The sequence below is a fragment of the Sapajus apella genome, unplaced genomic scaffold, assembly GCF_009761245.1.
Source record: "Sapajus apella isolate SASKATOON/1434 unplaced genomic scaffold, GSC_monkey_1.0 scaffold27, whole genome shotgun sequence".
Lineage (NCBI taxonomy): Eukaryota > Metazoa > Chordata > Mammalia > Primates > Cebidae > Sapajus > Sapajus apella.
In genome coordinates this window covers 3,000,339-3,027,156 of record NW_022436967.1, presented here as the reverse complement: position 1 = coordinate 3,027,156, position 26,818 = coordinate 3,000,339, and positions in this window count along the sequence as shown.

Sequence of the window (26,818 nt, the reverse complement as noted above, 5' to 3'; positions counted from 1 at the left end):
TATATATATATTAAAGTAAGTGTGTTTTATAATACTCCCAAGCATATGAAAGGCCAACATCTAGGCAATATTAGAACCTCACTGGCTACAAAGCAGTAGTCTTTTTCATACACATGCTGTAGTCTGAATGCATTTCCCCAAAATTCATATGTTGAAATCCTAATCCCCAAGTTGACGGTATTTGGAAGTGAGAAGTTTGAAGGTGATTAGCTCATAGGATTAGTATCCTTATAAAAGTGGCCTAAGAAATCTTGTTTCCTTTCCATGATGTGCGGTTACAGTGAGAAGACAGCAGTCTATCAGGAAGCTGACCTTCACCAGACACCAAATTTTCCTGGTCTTGGACTACCTAGCTTCCAGAACTGTAAGAAATAAGTTTCTGTTGCTTAAAAGCTACCCAGCATGTTATTTATACAGCAACCCAAATAGACTAAAAATTTAACCCTGACCCTACCAATTGCTAACTGGCTACATTTTAATGTACAGGTCAGAAAATGAGTTTCCTTCATATAGAAAATGTTAATTAGCAAAATATATGGTATTTATAAGAAGTTAATAAAAAAGAAAAATATCAAGAAATTAAGGGTAAAATTAACTACTCTGAAAACTGAAAATGAATACTAAATTGTGGTTTTGAATACTGCACTAATTATGCAAATCATAATGAAACAGTTTACAAAAGCCAAATATATTCAACTACAAAATAAATTCTGTAGTAAATAGGTCAATATTATTAATTAATCATTTTTCCAAGTTCATGAAGCGTCAAGGGTGAAAAGTTGGGCTAAATCATATTAAATTCTACATATTAATTAAGGAATTAACAAAATGTAAAATCATTTTATTGCTGAGTACAATGAAAGCACTAAGAGGTCAATATTTTAACCCATTAATTTACTAAAATGGAGTTTGAGACTGAGCACATAAAATCTTTAAAATATGTAAGGACAAACAGGAATAATTAAACTTAGCTCCTAATTTCCTCTCCTGAAAATGTGCATACTTAGGCCTTTGATTTAAGTCAGAATTATGAAAACTAGGGTTTAGCAGGCAAGTGCTGGGACAACACAGAGTTGCAGAAAGGAAATTATCTAAGAAGTATGGACAAGTTTTTATAGAACATCCTGAGTGAAGAGAAAAAATAATCTGAAATTAATACCATTACGTAGAGCCAGTAAATTCAAATCTTGCTGGAGACTCCAGAGAAACGATATGCTTGAAATTCAATATGTAGCAAACATCTGTATTTCATTTAAAAATCTTTTGCAGTCCATGTGGGTGTCAGAATGAATAAAAAGGTTGGTGCCACAGACTGAATGTTTGTGCCGCCCAAAAATTCATATGCTGAAACCTTAATCCCCAGTGTGATGGTATTTAAAGGTGGGTAATTAAAGTTAGATTATGTCATGATGTGGGGTCCTAATTATGGGATTAGAGCCTTTATAAAAAGAGGAAGATGTGCAAGATCTCTCTAAACGCACCATCTGAAGGTACAAAGCAGAGGCAGCCGTCTGTAAATGATAAATGGGCTTTCACCAGGCAGGAGATATGCATGTGTCTTGATCTTGGTCCTGGTCTCCAGAACTATGAGAAGTGAGTATGTATTGCTTAACTCATCCTGTCTGTGATATTCTGTGAGAACAGCCCCAAGTAACTAAGACAAATAGTAACATTTTTGGCCCTTAGAAGCCCTGAGTTTGGAGAAGAAACATGTATTTACAGCAAGGAACTTTTCAGAGGAAAGACTGTGTAGCATCAATGGATGGGATGTGGAATCACTCACTCTCATCTTCAGCCTTCACATGTGCTTCCACCTATTCAGAAGAGGTTTATTATTATCCTATGCCTAAAGTTTAAACCTTCTCTTCAGAAAGATTTCTTAATTGCAGTCAGAATCTGGCCTAGCATTCTTCTTATTATTCATTGCTGGGACATTTATTACATGATATAGACATGGATAAGGTCAAAGTTATAATCCAAAGTAATAGTCCTCTTAATCTGTTAGTAGTCCTGATGTATGAGCCTAGGTACTATGCTATGCGTGTGTTTTTAGGTTCATTATGTATCTGAAAGTGATTAAAATGTGCCAGCATAATTGTAATCATATGGCAAAAATTAGTTAATATTTTTCAACTCTACATGCAAATTCATATTTGTATTTATCAAAGTGAATTATTTACGATATCCTCAATTAATTTAGCAAAGTCGATTACTTTAGGTTTTTTTTCTCATCAAAACTAGCTCTTGGAGAAATTATTCATTTTCTGTATTTTTGTTTGTTTTCTGTAATTAATGTCTCCATGTTATGGCTTCAGTAGATCTTTTGCAGATAATTTGCCAAATTCTGGATCTTGTACACCATTTACGAAACATAGTAAGCTGCAAATTAACTATGAGAGCTCACTTATTCTTTTCTTCTTGGAGGAAAAAAGAGAAATGAAACAGAATATACAGTTTTTGCCTATATTGTGGATATTATAGACTACTTTTACACTACATTACACAACTTCCTCTCTGAATGATTACTTGTGTATAAAATTTAGAGTTATTATGTAGTGACACCTTACCATATTCTTTAAAGTGAACGTTTAATTTGCATAGAGAATTCTCACAGTTTATATTACAGCGTTATTTCACAGAATGTCAGAGTATAAAGATAAATTTCCACCTCAAAAAAACATAAAATATAAGAACTTTTATTTTAATGAAATTAATGTAATGTTAAATTTATAATGATGCTATGACTTCTTTGAGAAAACTATACTGTTCATCAATTATAAATTAACATCAAATTTTATTAGCTACTGTGTAAGACTTACTGTTATCTATTGACTAGGCAACAAAAAAGTCTTAGTTCTGTCAACTTGGTGTTTTATTTAGTTATCTTTTTATACTGATTTATAGTACATCTTTGTATATTTTAAATTAATTATGTGTCAGAAATAATTATTATAGATGCTTCTTCCAAATTTATGGCCTGAATTTTCACTTTATTTTCCTCCTGATAACCAGATGTTCTCAATAGTAATAGTAAAGCTGATCAAATTTCCTTTACACTTGTGTCTTTTATGTTTTTTAAACAAATTCTACCTTGCAATAATGCTAGAAAAGTATTTTTCTACATTTTCTTCTACATTTTTCAGTTTTGCCTTTATAATAATTTTTTTAAATACTTGGAAATTATTTGTGTCCGTGATGAAATATCATTTTATCACAAAGTTAAGCAATTATTTATCCATGATTTAATGACTCATTTGTTTCCCAGTTTTTTAAAATGCCTGATCTGACAGAAGTTGAGTGTCTATTTATTTACATTTGAGCTGCCTACTTTATTTCGCTGATCCATTAATCTATTCTTCTGTGAATAAACTAATCTCTCAATTACTGTCACATTAGAATTAGACCCTGTGTTTTTTATGTGTTGGGTAAGTCCATCTTACTGCCAACTCATTCTTTGTCAATATTGTCTTAAAATCTTAGTTCATTGAATGTCCACTTCAATTTTCTGTTCCTCAAATAGCGCAGGGGAAGAAAGTTACTGTAATTTAGATTTGACTTTAATGTTATCTCATTAAAGTGTCAGGGAAATTCCCAAATCGAAAGTAAATGGCGCCAATCTGCAAACAGCTTCTATTCTATCATATCAAAATTTTCAAGTCAGTTCAAGGGGACAAAAATTTAACACAATTAAGCTTCCTTTGAAGCCAAAGTCTTTCTACTGAGAAAAAACTCTTTGAAGGAAAATACAAGTTAAGTTGGACAGGGATATTTTAGGGAAGGGAAAAGGATGCTCACCTAAATACAGGAGAAAGAAAGACAGAAGGCAGTTCAAAAAATGTGATTTTCCCCCCTATTGCTTTGTGAACCCGGCAGGAAAGATAGCTCTAGGGCCATGATTCTTACTCTCTCCTAAAAGTATAAGAAAACGCATTGCTCTTGAGAAACAAACAATAATAGAAAGGATTACAATCAAATCTCATGCAAATCTTTTAGAGAATTAAAAGATGATAGGAGCAATACTTTAACCCTACTAACAAGGCAGGTATTCAAAAAATAATAATAATAACATACCCAAAGCGTACAATGTAATATTTTTTTAAAAAACTAAAGAATCTATGAAATCTGTAGCAGTTTTGAACAAACAAAATAATTTAGAATATTCTAGAAATGTATAAATGAGGAGATTGAAGACAAGAAAAATATAAAATAAACATTAAAATATTCAAGGTATAAATAGAAATAAAGAAATAAAAATACTTGAGAACTGAAGGCTAAACCTAGAATCTAAGAGCAATTAATGCTGCAGATCTAGAAGGCATGAAAATATGACCTATAACAACAAACAAGGAGGTAATATGTCTGAATTAAAGGCAAAAATGTAGAGAGTTGTAAGAGATGGATTCGGAAAAATAATAGTGACCCAATCATCTCATTTTAGACTCATTCCAAGTTTCTATTGCTATAGATTTCATATGATCAAATTATAATCCACTGCATTAGCCAATCTCAAACCAAATGCATTAAAATCATAACATAATAGCACAGCACAAATAATGATAAAATAATTTAAATAATAATAATAAATATTTTGATTCTGTGTGTACGCTGCTCTCAGGTTAGTATCCATTAAACATTCAACTTGAGATATTGTGTATGCAGTTAGATATACCAAATTTTAGGAGATGGGTTAAAGCTGAAGTTTTAATCTTGAGATATCACCACTATAGATGATTTTTTTAAACTATGATAGGCTAGATAAGATCACATAGAGAATAAGTATGTATAGAAAACAGAGGAGGCTAAAGGAAACTAGGTCCTGAATCTAGGTCCAAGCCTAATCATATTGGCTTGGGAGGAAATAAATAGTAATGCTGATTCACTTTTTATTTATCATGTAATATTTTATCATGGATTTTTTTGCATAAAATTTGCTTTTTAAAAAAATATTGAAATAATTTTATCTATCTTAGCTACTATTTTTTTTTTTTTGGTATTCTCTTATATTTTGTACTCAAGAGAAATTGGCCATTTGCATCACCATAGTCTCAGCTCTACCTGAGGTACTTCAGTCTTTAAATTTGGGGAAATACTAATGAATGAACAAAAGAAATTAAGATGGAGTGAACAAAAATTTGGGAAAAGCAGATGAGAGTAATTTCTAGCATCCAAGAAAAGAAAGTGTTCAAAAAGAAGAAAGAAATTAACTTAGTTAAAATCCATCAAAATGTAAAGATAATAATGAGGTAACCAAAGTTTTTAGCAATAGGATTATTAGGGACACTGAGAAGTACAGTTTAGTGGAGTGGTGGGCATGAAAATCTCATTAGAATGAATTAGAGAGAGACAAAGAGGGAAGAAATTAAGGAGGGTGATAATAGGCAAATTTTCCTGGGACATTTTCTATGAAGAATTAAAAACAAAACAAACAAAAAAAAACAGATGGCCTATGAACAAATGAGATTATAAGTTTTATTTATTTAAAAATGGGAGAAAAATAAGAGCATTTATTTATAAGATGGTAAAATGTCCTTTGTACTCTAAAGGGAGTGATTCAATAAAAGGGAAAGATGATGATGTAAGAGAGGGAGATGTAAAAACACCTGGAGAAATGTGGCTGAGCAATTAGTAAGAACGTGACCTTGTGAACAGCTGTTAGGATAAGACTTAGCTAGGAACACTGACTACTTACAAATTTGGAACGCTAGAAAAGGTTAGAGAATTTGGAAAAGGTTAGCGATATAAAGTAATCTAAGCTATCCTCTGACTTTTTCTGTTTTCTCTATGAAACAAGGGAAGTTGGGACTTGGGAGTGTGAATTGTGGAGGAAATGTTAAAGGAAAAAGAGAAATCATAGAGGACAAATATGAAATAATTGCCTGGCCCTCTGGAAGGATAGATAAGTTTAAGGAAGTCTAGAATGTGTTGCCATAGACGAACTCTTTCAGGAATGTCCTATAAAACTTATTTAAACCCCAAAATACCACATTTCAGAGAGAGGGCTGGATCCCTCTAAGACATTATTGTCAAATAGAAATAAAATAAGATTATGCCTACATCTATTTCCACTTTTGGAAAATTCTCCTTTTCCCAATAGATGCCAACATCTGCCAAGATCCAGCTAAATTGTGTTAAATTCTCAGGCAGAATTTGGTTCCCTTTCAAATCAGTCTCATATTTGCAGTGTCTTCAAAATTGACATTTATCACATTAAATAAAAACATTTAAAAATGATTAACCTACTTGGTTCTTCTAACTCACAGACAAAAACTTTGTAGTAAGAGTTAGTTTTATTCATTCTTATATCCAGACCCCAATACAGTGCCTGGCACATAGCAGGCATACATCAAATACTATTGAATAAAGCAAAGAAGAATGGAATGTGTTTATTTCATTTAGAATATATGAAAGCTGGGATGTTAAATGACCTTTGGAAGTTCCTGATAGCCGTAAGATTTTGCCTTTGTATTTTGTAAACTAATATTCAGAGTAGATTTCAAACTGTTTTTGAAATGGGTTGATAGCTCATTTTGTGGGTTGTTTTGAATATTGTTCCAGCAGGCAGAACACATTAGTATTCATCTTAGAAAGGAAGGGGCAGCATATCTATTTCTGTAATTCTAATGCAAGTAATCAGTTTGTTGGGGAAAACAACAAGCTAAGGCTTCAAACAAACTTAACATGAACTGCCTAGCCTTTTGTTTAGTTGAAAAATTCCCCAGAAAAGGTTTGTTGCTTCCTGCTTAGGGACTTTGCTCTGAAAAAGAAACACTTTGCTAATTTTTGCATTTCCTGGTATACATAATCCATCTCAAGGCCAAATTCAGAGGCAAATTTCCTCATAGAGAGAGAGAGAGAGAGGAAGAGAAGCATTTTATTTTCATTATGCAACTAACATCCTCTCCATTTATGAAATAAGAAACCTGTGTCTGCTAGTCATTTACTGTTTATACATTTTTGATGACTCCTACAGGGATCTAAAATTTTTACCCACATACATTTAATTCATTTTCTCTAGAAACCACTATAACTTTATTCTCCAGAGGACTGGACCACAGTCAGTTCCTGTGAAAAGCCTATTTGTACAACTCGTTTGCTCTGATAAGTGTAAAACACAGTGATGTATCCTCTTAAACCATGGGCAAAATATTTTTAGCATGTGCCATTTGATTAATACCAGATTCTGACTGAGAAATCTATTGGCTAGTATACTGAGGGACTGTGTTAAGGGAAAAACTTCTCTTCCCGGGTCCACCAGGGACATGGTTTCAAAGGCAGGCACTTCCAGCTGCATACCTCCATCCATGCCCCCATTGGGGAACATAAAGTTCTTTGTCTAGCTTTCCTGAGCTCCAGCTAGGTGGAAAATCCAGGTGAGCTTCATTGTTCAAAAAGCCCCTGAAGGCCAAGAGCGGTGGCTCACGCCTGTAATCCCAGCACTTTGGGAGGCCAAGGCGGGAGGATCACGAGCTCAAGAGGTCGAGACCATCCTGGCCAACATGGTGAAATCCCACCTCTATTAAAAATACAACAATTAGCTGGACATGCCTGTAGTTCCAGCTACTGGGGAGGTTGAGGCAGAAGAATTGCTTGAATCCAGGAGGCAGAGGTTGCAGTGATCAGAGATGGCGCCACTGCACTCCAGCTTGAGGGCGACAGAGCTAGACTCTGGCTCAAAAAAAAAAAGCCGCCAAAAGCTCTGGGAGGAGGGGGCTCTGTTGCTGACCAAGCAGCCAATCCAGTATCACAGTCACAGATCAGTCACTCCAGAGGAAGTTGGAAAGAACTCTTCTCATTGGACAAGAACATGAATGGGGAAGGAATAACTCCAGAGTTAAAACCCTGATGCTCCTTACCTGCCCGGATTCCCTCTTTGGATCCCCTCCCACGGCAGGTGGGAGCTCTCTCTCTCTCTCTCTCTCTTTCTCTCTGCCTAATAAATTGCTCTCTGCTAAATTCTTTGGGTCCACAATATTTATTCCAACTGTAAGCTCACCACGCATCTGAGGCCGCTTTCCCCATTCTTGGGGTTAGAGAGGCCAAGGACCCTGGAATCAGAATGGGGAGGGTGCTGAGTATGCAGCCCTGCCCAGGTTACAATATCACTTATTCATCTCTATTTTTGCTCAAATTTTCAATAATAAATATATCTCAATTATTTTCTGTATGATACTGAAAATATGTATGTCTACCTGTTCAAAGTATCATACTCCTAAACAGGGTATATGTAATTGTCTATTCTAACTATTAAGTTCATTGCAGATAGTATAAAAGGGAGAGCTTATAAAAACAATCAAGAAATAATTATTCTATGAAACATAATATATTATATCATTTCAATATATCTATTTATAAATATAAAAGTAAATGTATTATTTCTAATACTTAATTGTTTTTGTAATAGAAACGTAGCACAAAGCCAAAAATAACACATGCATTCTTACTTGAAGATATGTTTATCTGTGTTCTTAGGTACTCATTCCCATAAAGGCAGGAGGTGTATCTCCACTCAATCTGGTTTTTCTCCCAAAGTTTAATGGCTTTAAGCACGTAGAGTTAAGAGTTGTCAGTAGTTAATAGTTTTGTTTGCTAGGGCTTTTTTTTAAAAAAAGATTATCCATTAGTCTAATCTAATTTTCCTATAAAATAGTAACATACATATCTTGAGATTCATTGAAACTAACAAATAAAACCACATTAAAATAGTCATAAGGGTAACGCTATCTTTAGAAAGAACAAATAATTGATAGAAGGTGTACCTGGGAAACACATGGGTGTACAGATATCTTAAAGTCCTTTTAAAAAAAAAATGTTCTGCCTGATATTATTACCACATTTCATCAATTTAAATATATGTTTAAGCACACCTCCAGCAAAAAGACAAAATGGACTCCCTGTGGCTAAGGTGCTCAAGGTTAAACAGAATGAAATGGCCACTGGTGAAAGAGCAGTGTCTTACTCCACCTTCTTGGAAAGATGTAAAAGTGTCACAGGATCTCCTGTTCTACAATCAAGCCAAACTGGTTTCTGTGGTTGGAAATGTCCCAAGTGACCACCAACAGACCAACTGGCACCAACTGAATGAGCATCTGAAATCAGCCAATTAAAAGAGAATGGTGATTTTAGGCTTAAAGATCAAGACTATTCCTCATTCTCTTGACTCCCCACTCCCCGCCTGCACTTTGTACATTTATGGCCTTAACTCTACAACCTCTCATTGAAGCACATTTTCTGATTACAATGAAGTCTAGGAAAAAAAGAGAGCTTTATTTTTTATTAAAAAGAGGAATCTGCACATTTTTTAATAAAAAATAAAGCTCTTTTTTTTTCTTCACAGATCTCAGCCCCTTTTAATATAATGAAAATATTTTCTGTGCCACCACCCTCGCCCTAGAGCCTACCGTTGAATAAATGTTTATTATCAATGTCATGTTATTTTTTTCTTTCCATAGTTCTATTTATTCATGTCCTGGCCCTTTTCAATAGCACTTGATATGTCCAAATCTGTCCCAGCTCAAAAGACCTTGTCTAAACCCTGAATGGCTTATCATCACTCTACATTTTTTCTAATGTTCATGACATCACATACTTTTTGGTTTTGCTTCTTGTTTGAAGTCCTTTTCAAACTTTCTTTTTGTTTACTCTTTTCCTTCTTTATCTTGGTTAAATAGTATTCTGTTGTGTTTATATATCACACTTTATCCATTCATCTGCTGATACATATTTAGACTGATTCTATATCTTGGCTATGGTGAAGAGTGCTATAATAAATATGAGGTTATAGGCGACTCTTTCCCATACTGATTTTCCTTCCTTTGGATGAATATCAAGTAGTGAAATTATTTGGTCATATGGTAGTTCTATTTTGTAGTATTTTGAGAAAACTCCATACTGTTTTCCACAATGGCTCTAATAATTTACATCCCCACCAACAGTGTAAGAGTTCTCTTTTCACTGCATCCTCACCAGCAACTCTTATTTTTTGTCTTTTTGATAACCATCCTGAAATAAGTTGATATTTCCTTGTGGTTTTAATTTTTAATTTGCCTGTCCCTGATTATAAATGATGTTGAACATTTTTTTCCATACACTTTTGACCATTTGTTTGTCTTTCTCTTGACAGATTTCTATTTAGAATCTTTGCCCATTTTTATCAGATTAATTTTTTAATGTTGAATTTGATATTGTTGATTAGTCTATTTTGGGGATTATTTCTTGACAGTTGTTGTTTTTTTTTTTTTTTATGTCTTACTCATAATATCTTTGCCTAGACTAATGTATCAAAGCATTTCTCTTATGTTCACTTCTAGAACTTTTGTAGTTGCAAGTCTTACGCTTTAATTATGTTATCCATTATGAATTAATTTTTGCATATGGTGGGAGATCAGCATCTAATGGTATTATCCTGCATAATTGTATGCATTTTATTTCAGCAACATTCATTCAATACATCATCCTATCTGCAATGTTCTCGACACCTTCATCGGAAAATATGGATTTATCTCCAGCTATAATATTCTGTTACATTGGTATTTGTGTTTTTTAATACAAATAGCATACTGTTTTAATTACTATAGGTTTATAGTACATTTTAAAGTCAGAAAGTGTGATGACTTCAGCATTGTTCTTTTTGTTCAGCATTGCTTTGACTATTCAATGCTTTTATGTAGTTCCACACACATTTCAATATTTCTTTTTGTATTTTTATGAATAATATCATTGATATTTTTCTAGAGATTGCATTGGGTAGTATGATCAGTGTAATAATATTATATGTTTATTGTAACAATATCAATTTTTTCAATACATAAGCATGAAGTGTCTTTCCATTTTTCTGTGTCCTTTTCAAATTATTTCAATAGAATTTTACAGTTTTTATTTTAGTGGTATTTCATCTCCTGGGTTAAATCATTTCTAGACATTTTAGTTGCTGCTATAAATAGAATTGCTTTCTCAATTTCTTTTTTCAGCCACTTTTTAAGTGTCTTATAGAATTATTACTGATTTTTGTAAGTTGATTTCATATCCTGAAACATTACAGAATTCATCAGTTCTAACAGTTTTTAGTGGATCTTTTCTACATATAAGATCACGCCATCTGCAAAGAAGAACAATCTCTTTTCCAATTTGAATGACATTTGTTATTTTCTCTTTTTTTTTTTTTTTGAGAGAATGAGTAGATGACTTTAATTGTCCTGCATCAGCTATCAGCTATCACCAGTGATACAGAAAGAGAATGCCCTTTGTTAACAAACAAAGAGGGTGTTGTTATGATGTTTAATGAACACTCATTATAACCTAGTAGTATGAAATGTGTGGTCTGATTGGTTGATCTCAAAACAATTATGTTGACATCTCATTACTTAAAGATCATACGGCTTTGTAATTATTTTCTCTTGCCTAATTGCTCTGTCTAGGACTTTGAGTAATATGTTAAATAAGAGTAAAAAAAATTGGGCATTCTTATCCCATTCAAATTCTTAGATTGAAGCCTTTCAGCTTTTCCCCATTTAGTATGATTGTACCTGTGGGTTTGTCAGCTATGACCTTTATGTATTGAGGTATGTTTCTTACATACCAAATTTATAAAGAGTTTTTATCAGGAAGAATGTTAACTTTATTAAATGTATTTTCTACATTTATTGAGATGACCAAGCAATAAAGATTTTATCCTTTATTCTGTTGATCTGATGTGTATAACATATTGATTTGTGTATGTAGAACCATCTTTGTGTCCCTTAAATAAATCCTATTTGATCATAGTATATTATCTTTCTGATGTGCTGTTGTATTTTGTTTGCTAGTATTTTGCTAATTTTTCTGCATCTATGTTCATCAGGAATATGGGAATGTAGTAAGTTTTCCTTAATCCAGTTTACCATTGATAGGCATTTAAGTTGATTCCATGTCTTTGTTATTGAGACATGAAGCTGTTTGATTTTTGCTTGTTAATTTGTTTAAGTTTCTTATATATTTTGGATATTAGACCATTGTCAGATGTATAGTTTGCAAATATTTTCTTCTATTCTGTAGGTTGTCTGATTATTTTGTTGATAGTTGCTTTTGTTGTAATGGCACTCTTTGGTTTAATTAGGTCCCATTTACCAAATTTTAATTTTTGTGCCAATGCTTTGGCTTCTTCATTATGATATCTGCCAGGGCTTCTGTCCAGAATGGTATTTTCTAGATTTTCCTCAAGAGTTTTCATACTTTTAGGTTTTATATATAAGTGTAAATGCATCTTGAGATAATTTTTCTAAATAATGTAAATAAAGGGGTCCAGTTTTAGTCTTCTGCATATGGCTAGCCAGATATCCCAGCACCTAGTGAGTCCTTTCCCCATTGCTTGTTTTTGAAAACTTTGTCGAAGATAAAATGGATGTAGATGTGTAGCTTTATTTCATTGTGTTCTCTTCTACTCCATTGGTCTATGTGCCTGTTTTTATATCAGTATTACACTGTTTTTGTTAATTTAGGCTTCTTATATAGTTTGAAGTTTGGTATGATTTTTCTAGCTTTGTTCTTTTTGCTTAGGATTGCCTTGACAATTGGTGCGCTTTTTTGTTCTAAACAAATTTTAAAATAGTGAACAAATTCTGTAAAGAATATCTTTGGTAGTTTTATAGGAATAACATTGAATTTGTAAACAGCTTAGAGAAGTATGGCCATATGAAGAATATCGATTCATCCTATCCATGAGTATGGAATGTTTTTTCATATGATTGTGTCATCTCTGATTTCTTTCAGTAGGGTTTTGTAACTTTTATTGTAGAGGTCTTTTATGTCTCTTGGTAATTGTATTTGTAGCTATTTATTCATTTGTGGCTATTGTGAATGAGATTGCATTCTTGATTTGGCTCTCAGCTTGAATACTGTTGGTGTATAGAAATGCTACTGATTTTTGCACATTGATAATATAACCTGAAAATTTATGGAAATGACTTATCAGATTGGGAAGATTTTTGTGCAGAGACTATGGAGTTTTCTAGGTATATAATTACATCTTCAAACAGGAATGGTTTGAATCCCTCTATTACTATTTGGATCCCCTTTATTTCTTTCTCTTGATTGATTACTCTGACAAGGACTTCCAGCATTATGTTGAAAAGGAATGGTGAGACAGGACACCTTCATCTTGTTTCATTCTCAAGAGGAATGTTTCCAAGTTTTGCCTATTCAGTATGATGATGGCTGTGGGTTTGTCATAGATGGTTCTTATTATCTTGAGGTAGGTACATTTGATGCCTTGTTTTTTAAGGATTTTTAACATGAAGAGGTGTTGGATTTTATCAAAAAGACTTTTCTGCAATTATTGAGAAGATGATTGGTTTATCTTTTTCATTCTGCTTATGTGATGATTCTCATTTATTGATTTGCATAGGTTGACCCAATCTTGGATCTCAGGAATAAAACTATTTGACTGTGGTAAATTCACTTTTTGATGTGCTGCTTGACTTGGTTTGTTAGTATTTTACTGTGGATTTTTGCATCTACGAACATTGAAAATATTGACTTAAAGTTTTCTTTTATTGTTCTGTCTCTGACAGGTTTTAATATTAGGATGATGCTGGTGTCATACAATGAGTTAGGCAGGAGTATCTCCTCCTTGATTTTTGTAATACTTTCACTAGGAATGGTACCAGGTCTCTATTTATATCTGGTAGAATTCAGCAATGAATCCCTCTGGTCCAGGGCCTTTTTTGGTTGGTAGACTTTTTATTCCTGATTCAATTTTGGGGGGACACTATTCAGCGCATCATTATCCTCTGTTCCCCCAAATTTATATCCATTCCCCATGAAAAATGCATATATCCCACTCCAAAATTTCCAAAGTCTTAACTATGTCCCAAATGTTACCTAAATATTATTAACTCAAAAAGTTCAACTATATATCTATTTCAGGTATGGGTAAAACTCTGCGTATGATCTAGTAGCAGAGTTTCTGCTAGTATAACATTCTCTAGAACCTTGTTGGTTGTGCATGTATGTCAAGGGGCTCCATGCCAGTTGTCATAAATAAGGATCCTTCCCAGATCCTTTCTGCATAACTTCTTATCCATTTCTGGATTCTGCTGAGATGATGTAGTATATCTGTAAATTGCATGTCTAATATCTCCAGTAAAAGTTTGTCCAGCCACACCAAGGTATTCTCTTCAGAGCATGCTTTACCATCTTTTGAGATAACATATAAGCTGAGAATTTTCCAAATCATCATGTTCTCATTCTTTTTTGCTTAACAGTTTCTTCAATTTATTTTTCTCACATTTTGCTCTAAGTAGCCAGGAGAAACCAGGCCACACATTCAACAGTTTGCTTGAAAATATCATCAGTTAAATATTTAAGGCATTTGCTTACAGGTTCTTCTTTTCACCAAGTAGTACACGAGTTAGCCAAGTTTTTTTTTTTTCTTTAGACCCTTTATAACAAAGGTCTCAGAAATTATTCCTTCTCAGAAATTTTCCTGTCCTTCTATCAACTAAATGCCACACAAAAAAATCTACCGTAAACTGAGTGGCTGGACATGAATTTTGGAGTGACACTATTCCACCCATTATTGTCCATCCTCTTTTTAATAACAGTACTGAATAAAATGTTTTGCCTTTCCTTCTGAAACCTTAACAGAAATACCTCCAATGTCCATATTTTCACCAACAGTCTCTTCAAGGGAAACTAGACTTTTTTTTTTTTTTATTGTGAGCTATTTTTGCAGCTTCTGCTCATTACTTGATTTCAAAAGAACTTTCACATTTCAAAATATTTAATTAAAAAAAAATCACTTCTAAGTACCAAAATCTATGTTCATTTTCTAGAGCTTCCATGATGGTACATAATAAACTGAGCAGCTTAAAACGAGAGAAATGTATTCTCTCATACATCTCATACTCTCATAATTCTGCAGGCTTGAAGTCTGAAACATCACCACTATCAAGACAATGCTCCCTCTGCAGACTCTAGGAAAGTATCTTCTCTTGCCTCGTATAACTTCTGGTGGTCCCAGGAATTTTCTGGCACATGGTAGTATGACTTCAATCTCTGTCTACCTTTATCATAGGGTGACTTTATTCCTCTGTCTGTTTCTCTGCCCTCCTATTTTTATAAACACATCAGTCATTGTACCTCAGGGTGTACCATAAATCCAGTATAGTATCACCTCAAATATCCTTAACTAATTACATCTGCAAAGACCCTACTTCCAAATAAGGTTGTAATCTGTGATTCCAGGGGCAAACATGAATTGGAGGTTTGGGAGGCACTAATACAACTAATCAACTCATTACACCTTCTTTCCATTAAGTCAGCAATAGCAAATCAAGATAAAGGCTATTGGATTTTGCATTAAAATGTAGCCTTCCAGTGTTTTGTTTTGTGCCATTTTGTTTTTTACTTTAATGAAACGTACACTACTATATTCATCATACCAGCATGAATAGAGAACTGTATTTATAGAGGGACAGACTGAGAAGGTGCTACAAAGTAATATCTATATCTGTTTTGTTCTTAACAGAGTTGAGGTATTTTGAAGTATTATGTAATTTGTAAATATAGGGCAGAGTCAAGTGTAAGTAAACATTTCTATTCCAGGTCAACATCCTTATTTTCCTGTGAGATATGAACGTTTCTCTTTAGCCCTATTTAAAAACTTACTTCAAAGTATTATTACAAAGTTTGAAAATGTTTCTGTTGAGGTTGGGAAAATGGAGGTTTATTTAAAATCAGAATTCACATTTACATTTTTCTAATCATAAAATAAGTTCTTTGCCACTTGCTGGTAATTAAAATGAACGCATGATACACCCATATACACACCATTTTCTACATTCTACAAAGATGATGGCCAAATAATCATGGTACTCATCAAATGAATTCTGAATGAGTAGATTATAAAAGCAAATCTTATTTTGTAAAGCTGGAAAGGATGCTAGAAATTTTCTACTTCAACTTTACAGTTTATCATTGAAGGAAGTGAACAAAAGTTATTGACTTTCCCAGAATCATGTAGCTAATTAGTGACAAGCCTAGAGTTGCAAATACTTGGTTTTTTTAAAAAACAAAAATTAAGTCTACTGATGTCTCTCACTTGCAGACTAAGTCCTTTGTGTGTTAGTGATGGTTACCCATGGTGTGTCATTAAAAAACAAACAACAGCAACAAAAACAAGTAAGTACTTTAGCTTTCTCTGTTTCCCTGTGATGTTCATGCTGAGCCCCAGGAAACATATACTGATCTGCCTTTCTCCCTGAAAGCCTCCTTTTGCCCCACAGAGAAGATCCTACACAGTATGTTTGTGCTGAGGTTCAGACAGTTTAAGCAAACCCATTGATTTAAAAGATATGTGGGCTGGAATAATCAACTTATCTATTTGCCAAGGAAAACCACATTATTATTTCTAAGACCAATATTATGACTGTCTATACTACAAAAGCAGCTGTGGGAATAATAATGTCTCTATTAAAATACTATTTTAAGGATCAAATAATCCAATATACATGAAAATTGCTTAACACCTAGTAAAAAATCAATGAATCATGATGTCTTCTTTATATTTTCAGCATATTTTAGAGACAAAACGATGAAATAACACAGACAGTGAGTCGAAATGGTATAAGGATAAAAAGAAATTAAGAGATCATAGGCTATTGAGAGTACTTAGACAAAGGAGAAATTTAATACCTATAGCACTGGTCCTCTCAAATTTATCCTATTTGCTGTATTAGCTGCATAAGCAACTTGATAGTCATTGAATTTTAGAGCTGGAAAGGACCTCCATATGTAGTTAATCTGAATCAAGATTTTTCCAACCCCAGCACTATTGACATTTTGATCCAGATAATTTTTGCTGGGGAGTCTGCTGTGGATTATATACTGTTTAGCCTCATCCTCAACCTCTACTCCTGAAGTTATAATAACCAACACACATTGTCAAACGTCCCAGTAAGGGCAAAACCACCCCCAGTTGAAAGCCGCTGATCTGACCTGATCATTTTATCTATGAGAATGAAAAGCATCAAGTGATCTTCTTAGTTTCTTATAAATAGGCTATCTAATGCTGTGAGGTTAAAAAAAAAGCAAAAACAAAAACAAAAAAACGATACTGAAATGAACCAGGGAATCATACAGGAAAACTTCCTTTTAGTTCTTCTGCCTTTTATTTGTGTGTGATTTGGAATAAGTCACTTATCTTTTATGAGTCTCAGTTTCCTTCCTAAAATAGAAAAAAAAAATACTTAACCTAAATTAATCATTGGATTATGGGAGACTAAAACGGGATGGCATTGTTAAAAGTTTGGAGGCAGCCCACCTGCACAGACATATGCACGTGCACACAGCTATACTTGTGTATTATTGTCATTGCTATTCTTAGGAAAGAGCCAGGTTTTAAACCCAGTTCCCTTTATAAACTTAATTTAATCCACTGACCTACATTCAAAGGGGCCTGTAAAGTAATATTGTCAAAATATGTATATAAGAGTAACCTGGAGTATTTGCTAAAATAAAAATCCCCAACAGCATTCCCAGTAAATTTAATTTGAAAGTCTGAAGTGAACTTTGGAGTTGGCATGGTTAATAGAAAATCTTAGATGATTTTTCTGTTCCCTTTGATTTTGGATCACTGTGGTGTTGGCTGTTTTCAGTTGTTCTCAAAGTATGTTCTGATTTTCAAGTGTTATTCTTTCTCCATTCAATAACATCTAAGTATAGATTCGTTACCAAAAGTCTTATTTGCATATGATTTTTATTGTCGCCTCCCTGCTAAATTTCTTCAGTGAGTCTTTCTCTCATTAAGTATAAAATGCAAACACTCAATTGTGGTAAAATACCTTTATATGATCCTGCCACTTCTTTACTAATCAACATTGTTACTGTATTTTTCTTGTCTTCATCCTCCCACCCCTCACTTCCCGACTTTCATTCTGCCCTTCATAACTCACCCTTCCTGGAATCCCCACCCCAGTATTTACACTCAAGATTCTTACGATAGCACATGTTCTGTAACTCTCAAACACATGTGATTCTCACAAATGCCATACTGTACAAATTGCCTCAGATCAAGCACAACATATCTATCTCTATAAGCTCATACGAATCACCTCACACTACTGGATACACTTATCTGATTGCCATAGAGAAATCCTTACCATTTCTTCAATATTCCTGCTACTTGTAGGTACATCAAATATAGGTAGTAATGTAGTCTGCATATGTGTGTGTGCCCCCATGGACCACAGAGCCACAATGTTCACCAATGTCAGAAATAGAAAATTTCCATTTAATTATTTTGTATATAGAAACCATAACTGACACACATTAAAGGTTCAATAAATATGTATTAAAAGAATGAACGGTGCTGTTAATAATACACATATAATTAAGATAAAGTCATATCTCAAAAAGTTTACAAAAGACTAAATAAGAAGACTATAATCACAGAGAAATATGAAATCCTATCCATTGAGTGAGCACTTTGCCATCTCAATGGTATGTGCACAATACTGCATACATGTAATACAGGACAAATGGAAGCACAGAAATAGGACCGATCTCTTCTGTTCATTTATATTCCCATTTCTGTTCCTAAGTCTAAATAACTTCTTTTTATGGTGATTGTATTATCTCAATAATACATGGATAGCTGCTGTCTGAAGAACACTTAGTATAAATTAACTGCCACTGTAATTTTTTTAAATATAGATATCAGGACAACCTCAGCCACAGGACTGGTCTTTTTTTTAAAAAAAAAGAGGGCTTTTTTCCATAGTTCTCCTACCACTAGTTTTTAGTTCATATGGTTATAAACTTCCAAACTTCACTCTTCTAGATGAATATAACCACACCAGAATCAATCTTCAGCTTTCTCCTAACACAGAGGCACTATAGAATTCTCCAATTTTCCTCTAAGGCCCACACAACTTCTAATCAACAAGATGTACTTACCACCTAGGATGTGTTGAGCAATGAGTGAATATAAAACTAATGAAAGAAACAGCTTCTGAACAAAGAGTACATATGTATGCACATGTTCTTCACACGAAATAAACTTACCTACAGACTGATATGGTTACCCTATTTTGATATGTTTCCAATTCATCCATGAGGTTCATTTTTCTGGTCTTTACCCATTTTGCTCCCATAACATTCATCACCAGTATCCAGTACAATCATAATACCTTCTCCTTATCTCATCTATCAGATAACTGTTATTGAATTATAGAAAAATGAATATGTGTGTTAATGTTTATACAACATAGACAAATGAGAAACACATTAATTTATTTAAATAGCCTACATTTTATTTTCATTTTTATATACTCACCTAGCAGACTTTTCCTCCTCTTAATGATTAATATAATATGTTAAAAATGAATTGTTCATAGAATAAATTACTCATTTATCAGAGAGTCACACATGACTCTTTTTGAGTCTTCCCAAGAAAAATAAATGACTCAAAAATCTTCTATTTGGTAATCAAAAGATAATCATTTTATTATATTTAATATAGTTATTGAGAAGCAACAAGGGGCATTTGCATTTACAGAAAGTGCCGCTTAGAACTTTCTTTTTATTGTTATCAAAGATGCTGGTCAATACTTTGTAGCTTTTCTGAGCTTATGCATTCTGATCAAACTTTAGAATATAAAAGATTAAACTTCTCAGCTAATTACATGCCTGGAGGCACATTAACAATGCAACTGTCAATGGTCTGTTAAAAATTCATTTTGCATTTTTAACGCAGTCCTGATAGCAAAACTCTGAAGGCAACAAAGTGGAAAGAGTTATATTCTTATTTTAAAAGTTATTTTAGAAACCTTGAAAAATTTGAACTTTATTATTTTATATTATGGGACATTTCAGAGGTAGTATGGAATCAAAGTGAATTTTTTCATGCTAAAAAAATTCATGTGTCATTGATTTTAGTGAGAAGAAACATAAGACTCTTCCGGCCACACCTTTTAATTTAACTAGTGAGATTACTAAACCATAGAAAGATTTTGAGACTTCTACAAAGACAGCCAATTAGAGAGAGATAGGTCTAGTACTGAGAACTGTTAATTTTTTTTTTTTTTTGAGACGGAGTCTTGCTCTGTCTCCCAGGCTGGAGTGCAGTGGTGCAATCTTGGTTTGCTGCAACCTCTGTCTCCCAGTTCAAACAATTTTCCTGCCTAAGCCTCCTGAGCAACTGGCATTACAGGTGCGAGACACCATGTCTGGCTAATTTTTGTATTTTTAGTAGAGACAGGGTTTCACCATGTTGGTCAGGCTGATCTCAAACTCCTGACCTCATGATCTGCCTGCCTCGGCCTCCCAAAGTGCTGAGATTACAGGTGTGACCAGTCATGCCTGGCCAGAACCATTAACTTTTAAACAAGAGAGTTTTCCATATTATTGTTGCCTCATTAAGAGTCAGAGATGAGTATTTTAATATGTTTGAAATATAAGCTGCCTGTTATGGGCTGAACTGAATCCATCTCAAAATTCACATGTTGAAGCCCTATCCCCATGTACTTTAGAATGTGTCTGTGTTTAGAGATAGAACTTTTAAAGAGAGGATTAAGTTAAAATGAGGCCACTGGCAGTAGGCCCCAATCCAGTTTCACTGGCATCCTTATAGGAAGAGGAAATTTGGATACACAAATACACCAAGGATGCCTGCACACAGTGGAAAGACAAAGTGAAGAGGTGCACTTGCAAGGAGAGTCCTCCAAAGCAATAAAAACCCACCAATACTTCACATTCAGATTTCCAGCTTCCAAAGAAAATAAATATCTGTTCTTTAAGCCACCCAGTCTATGATACTTTGTTAGGTCAGTCCCAAATTTAGGCAGAATCTAATACACTGCCTAAATTATAAAAAATAGTGTGTATATTTTACAACAGAATTACAAATAATACCTTTTTTAAGTTAACTCTCCACAGAACTCTGAATTTGTATCAAAACAAACATTGAAACAAATATGAAAAAGATTTTATGTTTTAGAGAAAAAGAGTAATTTGCAGTTTACTTGAAAGAAGACTTTACAAAAACAACTAAGAAAATAAAACCAAATTTGGCTTATGGGGCTGATCAGATAAAACTTGTAAATGACAAACAGAGCGGCATAGATATAATAATTGACTACATGAAAAAATAGAAATTGTTACAGAGATAAAATGATTTGATAAATTCTACCTATTTTATTTTTGATGTTTCTAAAAAATATTTTAGAATTGCTGTTTATTCAACTTAAGACAGTAACACATAGTTCTGTTTTCCATACTGAGATCTATGAGACCAATATTAAATTTCAGATTTTCTCAAATACATTTTTTAAAAGAATGACTATTTTAGTTTTGTAAAATTATGAAGGCAGTTACTTTAGTGAAAAGAAATTTAGGCTTAAAGTCAGGAATCTAAAATATTATTAGTTCTTAATTAGCAGTACGATTATCATCAAATGGCTTACTTTATCTCTGCCTCAACTGCTATGTATCTAAAAGAAATAAATATTCTAAATAATCTCAATATTTACTTTTTGTCCTAAAATTCTTTCATGATAAACATAATTGCTTTATTTGTAAAGTTGATATTTGTGACTGGTAAAATATAAAATTACTCATTAGTTCACCCTGAGAAAGAGTCTTAAGATAAATAAGTAAATATTTTTAAGTTCAATACTCTGTAATCTTATGAACCAGGAAAAAAATTAAGAATTTGGCAGATATTTAATCTTTTTAGACGTTGGCACCAAAAAGTTTTTCAAGGTATTTCACAGGTTTTGCTGGCTTCTTCCAGCATGAGGGCAAAGTTATAATGCACTTCAACACTGTCTAGTAAGACTGCTATTCACTAAACTAAGAGATGTATTTTGCACTTTTTTTTTCCACACAGATTTTTACAGATGTGACAAAGCCAGAGCAACTGAGGGCAGACTTACAAACAATTGCTATAGAAAGTCACTGGGGGCCAAAAAAATAAAAGTAAATGTTTGCTTAAGCAGTTTCTTTCTATGCACTTAACTTCCCTAGCTAAAACTGTTTTTTGATCCACATACTCCTAGCTATAAATAGGTGTTAAGATGAAACTGAGAAAATGGAAAGAGAAAATAACTGCTTCTGAGTGCACGTAATTTGAAATGACAAGACCTTTAGCCTAAGAGGTAGGTGCAACATTTTGACTTTGCAAGTAATTTAATAACTATAAGCCCCTCAATCAATATAAGCTTCAATTTAATATGTGTAAAGTAAGTACTTCATTAAATTATTCAATAAACACTTGTTGAGAACACAGGTGCCACACACTTGGGCTCATTTCTTAAGATTAGAAAAATGAAAGAAACCTGCAATTCAATAAGAGAGAGTTAGAATTAAATGACGATTACAACCCTTGGTGATGAGTGTTGCAATAGACACATGCATGACAGGATGTGGAATGAAGGGAAGGAGTAGCTCATGCAGCCCGGGAGGAGCACGATTTGCAAATTTTCAATGTCATTGCCTTTTGTGCTGAGTCTAGAAGTATATGCATATTGTATCTGAAAGCAGCGTCAAGAGAAAGCAGATCAGTGTGCACAAAAAGCATTGCATAGAAGAATAACTGCCAGGGAAGACTGAATTTGATGCTAGCCTTAATATTTGTGTTTTCTCAAGTCTCTTACGGATCCACATGTTATGTAAAACACCACCGAAAAAAACCACGTATTTAAAACAACAACAATATAAACACATCCAGATGTATTTAGTCCCATAATTACTGACACAGAAGAAAAGAGTGGAGGTGTTGAAATTAGGGGGTGTACCCAGCTCTCGTGGGTTCTTGGCCTCTCTAACTCCGAAGAATGGGGAAAGGGGCTGCGGAGAGGCAGTGAGTTTGCCTTTGGAATAAATATCATGGACCCGAAGAGTTTTGCTGAAGAGTGATTTATTAGACAGCAAGAGAGGGGTGGGGGGGAGAGAGGGGAGGAGAAAGAGAGAGAGAGAGAGGAAGAGGAAGAAGAGGAGGAAGAGGAGGAGGAAGGAGAAGAAGAAGAAAGAAGAAAAATAATAAAAATAAACAAAACAGTTGTGAGAGGGGAACCCAGAGCGGGAAATCCATTCAGGTAGGAGCCCCTGAAGTTTTAACCCGTGAGTTATTCCCTCCCCATTCATGTTCTCATCCAATGAGAGGAGTTCTTTCAAACTTCCTCTGGAGTGATTCATCTTTGACTCTCATACGGGACTGGCTGCTTATTCTACAACCCTGAGTTTCAGATCCCCCTCCTCCCAGAGCTTTTGGTGGGAATTTGGTACAAAAGAGCCTCACCTGGCTTTCCCTACCTGGCCCGTGGGAAAATCAGACAAAGAACTTAACATTTGAAACCCCTGTGGTCTCTGGATGGAGGTGTGGAGCCGGGAAATTCCTGCACCTGAAACCCCTCCCCTAGTGACCCCGGAAGAGAAGTTTCTTTAACACAGTCCCTCAGTATTAGAAAAGGATCCATTTTCCAGCATGGGGAATATCTGGAATTTACCAACTCTTATTCTATGTTCCCTTTATCTTCAACCACCATACAATTTGATTTAACTATTCTGTTTAGATAAATTTAAAATAAACACCAGATAGTGCAAAAATCTTCCAGCTCACTCTAATGTCTCTACCAAGCCCCTCCATGCCTTGTGCTGTAGAAGCACGTATGCTACAATTTTCCACACATCGACGCTAGATCTGAGCATTTCATGCCCTGGATGAGAGCGCAGAGACAAAGGAATTCTCTAGTGCTATGTAGTGTAGTATTTTGATGGTGAAGTTAGTGAGGAATGCAATTTAAGGTCACTACCATTCACATTAGGAGTTGATGATTGCAGTGCAAGGAAACAAGCACCTGCAAAGGAAATAGAAATATCATCACAGTGTGTGTTGGAAATGAAACCAGTGCTTCTTCAGACCCATTAGCTTTTGCCACCACTTCATAACTTTTCAGGAAACAATCTAAGCTTAGAGAATACACCTACCTTTACTAGTACACAGCATTCATTGTAAAAAAATGAGAAGTATTACTGGACAACGTTGCTAGCTAAAGAGACACATATTTTAACAAGACATGCCTTTTGGGCACTTGTAAGGAAGCTATCCTGTTTAGATTCTCAGTGGGAGTATTGAGCCGATAGATTGAAGATAATTTTCATGCTTGTATTTTTGCATAAGTTTAACTAAACAAATAAAAATTATCAATGGCAAACCTAATGAATATGAGAGAAGAGTAACTTTTCTTTCTTTGTTGTATGAGTGTGCAGCACAGGATGGGGAGAGGGAGGAGAAATAGTTGGAAAAATGGCTGAGTTTTAAATTATTAGCTAATCATCTTTCTCTTTAACTTGTATGTCCAGGTTATTTTGTAAAGACTCCTCTGAAATCTAAATACTAAGGTAGGTATTCAATTCAAATTGCTCTGAGAATGCTCATGATTGATTATAGCAATAAGCATTTTAAGTTATTTCTATGTAGTGCTATTAGTTTTCCTTCGTATCCTGGGAAACTCTAAAAATTGTATTCTCAATTTAATTTACATATTTGACCACTGATTAGCTATCTAGTGATCATCTAGTAAATATATAATTTTGAGTCATTAGTAAGTTTAAGACAACTTCTCCTTAAAATTCAGTATGTTACTATATTCAGAAGTATACTTATATGTACAATAATTATCTTAGGCACAGAAAAATATATTTGATGGATTTAATGTGATAACTATGCAGGGATGCACTGTGATGATAACACATGTGTTTTCTTAAGCCTAGAATTATTTACTTATTCTGACGTTTATATTATTTGCTTCTGTCTCCTTAGACAGAACAACAATGCATCATAGTGAGCTTTAGACATCTATGGAACAAGGTTTTTTTTTTTTTTTTTTTTCAAATACTAACTTCTTTGCTTTATAAGAAGTTACTCTGCATGCACACTTGAGAATAACATTGACCTTTTAAACAGTGGCACTATACCATCACCTCGTATTTAATTCATTACCACTCCTTGTCTTTCTCTAATTGCTGTTTTTTAAAAGCTCTCTACCCTCTGATTTGAAACTGTGTCTTTTTATTTAAGAAATTATCTAAAGCAGTGATCCACATTAACTTTTCAGCAGGTTTCTAACTTCCAGCCTTTAAATTTCTTGTGTTTCTGCTACCTGGAAAACCTCACAATGAAAAATTTGACTAGAAGCAATTTTCAATACAGCCACAAGCTCCTTAATTTTCAAGAGATCTATTACAGTTTTCACTTATAATTTCCAGGGACATAATCCAGCTAACATTTACATCACTCATTACTTAGGACACAATTATTAACTTGTAACAAAAAACATCCTACAATGAGGTGGTGCAAATACAATAACATGTGTCAATCTCTTATACAACAGCCCATGGTGGCAGTTGGCCAAGGTATACAGTCTACACGACTAGTCACAACAGAAATTCTGATTCCTTTTATCTTGCTTATCTGCCATTTCTCAGGTGTATATGTGACTCTGTTACGACCATCAAGTTTACATTCCAGCCTGTACCAAAGGGGGAGGGGAGGAAGGAGAAAGCAATTATCTTATAAATATCTGCCCTTGGAGTATGTACATCACTGCTATTTTCATTTTATCTGCTGTAATTAATAGCACGCTCAAATGCAACTAAAAGAGATTCAGAAATATAGTCTCTAACATCTAACATTTAGTTGCTAGACCCCTTAGCAACTAAAGGAGAGCATGGGTATTTGTGAAAAATCATCAGCCTCTGTTATAGCTTATAATTGCATGTGGCCTTGTGATTACAGGGTTTTTTTTTAAGAAGTTGCTAGAAACTTGGAAATCAACTATATTTTTAAGAAAGGACACAAGATTATGATTAGTTTTTCATGGTGGCAGTTTCCAACTTGTCAATGTTTGCTAAATTAAAATGTTACCATATTCAAAACAAAAATAAGCCAGAAATAGTTTAATTCCTATAGATTGTGTTTCTAAAATGTGACTGGGCAATTCATGAAACTATCTATCAAAATATTTGCATGATCTTCAATAATAAGATGAATAAACTCTGGAGACTTAATAATATGGTTTGGCTCTGTGTCCCCACACAAATCTCATCTCAATGTGCAATCCCCACATGTTGAGGAAGGAACCTAATGAGAGGTGATTGTATCTTGGCTGTGGTTTCCCTTGTGTTGTTTTCGTGAGTTCTCATGTAAGATGTGCCTTGTTTCCCCTTCAACTTCCACCATGGTTGAAAATTTCCTGTGGCCTCCCCAGCCATGGGGAACTTTGAGTCAACTAAATTTCCTTTCTTCATAAATTACCCAGTCTCAGGTCGTATCTTTATAGGAGTGTGAGCATGGACTAATATAGGAAATTGGTACTGGGACTGGGACACTGCTATAGTGATAACCTGAAAATGTGGAAACAACTTTGGAACTGGGTAGCAGGCAGAGGTTGCAACAGCTTGGAGGGCTCAGAAGAAGACAGGAAGATGAATGAAAGTCCGAAACTTCCTAGAGACTTATTGAATGGTTGACCAAAATTCTGATAGTTATGTGGACAATGAAGTCCAGACTGAGGTGGACTCAGATGAGATGACAGTTGGGAACAGCAATAAAGGTGACTTTTTTACGCTTTAACAAAGAGACTGGCAGGAGCATTTTACCCCTGTCCTAGAGATATGTGGAACTTTGAATATGAGAGCAATAATTTAGGATATCTGGCAGAATAAATTTCTAAGCAGCAAAGTATCTAAGATGTGACCTGGCTTTTTCCAAAAGCATCCAGTCATATTCATTCACAAAGAGATGACTGAAAATTGGAATTTACTTTTAAAAGAAGATAAAAGC